General features: G+C 38.3%; 1 non-coding gene across 1 annotated transcript; it reads left to right on the top strand.

Annotated features, from left to right (window-relative positions):
* The first annotated feature begins 1,243 nt into the window (after positions 1-1,243).
* Positions 1,244-1,347, top strand: LOC138434816 (U6 spliceosomal RNA). The gene has a single exon (XR_011254895.1). It is a non-coding gene; the product is annotated as a U6 spliceosomal RNA (small nuclear RNA).
* The last annotated feature ends 568 nt before the right edge of the window (positions 1,348-1,915 follow it).

Raw genomic sequence — 1,915 nt, 5'->3', positions numbered from 1 at the left:
TTGCATCAGTGGCTCAGTGGGTAAAGCGTCTGCCTACAATGCAGGAGACCCGGGTTTGATCCCTGGGTCGGGAAGATCCCCTGGAGAAGGAAATGGCAACCCACTCCAGCACTCATGCATGGAAAATCCCATGGACTGAGAAGCCTGGTAGGCTACAGTCTATGGGGTCTCAAAGAGTCGGACACGACTGATCGACTTTCCCTTCCCTTGCATCAGATGGCCAAAGTATTGGGGCTTCAGCATCAGTCCTTCCAATGAATATTCAGGGTTAATTTCCTTTAGGATGGACTGGTTTGATCTCCTGGCTGTCCAAGGGACTCTCAAGAGTCTTCTCTAGCACCACAGTTCAAAAGTGTCAATTCTTTGGGCACTCAGATTTCTTTTTGGTCCTACTCTCACATCTGTACATGGCTACTGGAAAAGCTTTGACTATACAGGCCTTCACTGGCAAATTGTGGCTTTGTTTTTTAATATGCTGTCTACGTTTGTCATAGTTTGAATCAGCTATAGGTATACATATATCCCCTCCTTCTTGGACCACCCTCCCACCTACCACCTCCCATTCCCACCCATCTAGGTAGTCCCAAAGAACTGAGCCGAGCTTCATGTGATTTATAGCAGGTTCTCACTAGCTATCTATTTAGATAAAAATAAGCAAAAAATAAAAATTTTTTTAAATGACTGGTAAGATTATATATTTTTTCATGTTTTTTATTCATTTATATTCTTATTAGTTAACTGCTTGTTCGTGCCTTTAATTCATTTTTCTTATGGGATTATTATTTTTTCATTGACTCTTAAGAAAGCTTCATATATTAACAAAATTGACTGTGTTCATATATTGCAGATATTTTTTCTCATTTGATTTTGTCTAACTTTATTATGGTGCTGCTGGTGGCAATTGCAAGTTTGTTTTTTGTTGTTGTTGTTTGATCGGTTTGGGCTTACAGCTGACTTTTTGTTTCCTTTAAAAAAAAATTTTTTTTAAAATTTGTATCTAGCTGCCTTTTTATGCTTTTGGTTTTGAGGTAATATGCAATAAGAGCCAAAAAACCCTTCTAATTCAATTATATGTTTAGAGGTAAGAGAAATAGAAGTGAGGAGGACTAAGGTTAAGAGGAACATTAATCCTAACAAGATGTATCAGGGAAGAAAGTAGCCAACCAAACCAAAAGGAATTGTATTTGCAAAACAAATTTTTGATGTTAGAACCTACTTGGAATGTTTAAGATAAATCAAAATAGTGCTCGCTTCAGCAGCATATATACTAAAATTGGAATGATACAGAGATTAGCATGGCCCCTGTTCAAGGATGACGTGTAAATTTGTGAAGCATTCCATATTTGGGGGGAAGAAAGCATTTGGACCACAGTAAGAATTCAATAAATGGTAACAGTTGTTAAGATAGAAAAAGAGAAAAGATAAACCAAAATATATCCAGGATGTAGTTTTGATTGTAACCAGAAATATCAATAACCTCAGATATGCAGATAACACCACCCTTATGGCAGAAAGTGAAGAGGAGCTAAAAAGCCTCTTGATGAAACTGAAAGTGGAGAGTGAAAAAGTTGGCTTAAAGCTCAACATTCAGAAAACGAAGATCATGGCATCCGGTCCCATCACTTCATGGCAAATAGATGTGGAAACAGTGTCAGACTTTATTTTTTGGGGCTCCAGAATCACTGCAGATGGTGATTGCAGCCATGAAATCAAAAGACGCTTACTCCTTGGAAGAAAAGTTATGACCAACCTAGATAGTATATTCAAAAGCAGAGACATTACTTTGCCGACTAAGGTCCGTCTAGTCAAGGCTTTTGTTTTTCTTGTGGTCATGTATGGATGTGAGAGTTGGACTGTGAAGAAAGCTGAACACCGAAGAATTGATGCTTTTGAACTGTGGTGTGGAGAAGACTCT

This window comes from Ovis canadensis, chromosome 2 (assembly GCF_042477335.2).
Source record: "Ovis canadensis isolate MfBH-ARS-UI-01 breed Bighorn chromosome 2, ARS-UI_OviCan_v2, whole genome shotgun sequence".
Lineage (NCBI taxonomy): Eukaryota > Metazoa > Chordata > Mammalia > Artiodactyla > Bovidae > Ovis > Ovis canadensis.
Note: the sequence above shows the minus strand (reverse complement) of the source record. Positions and strands in the feature narration are given on the sequence as shown.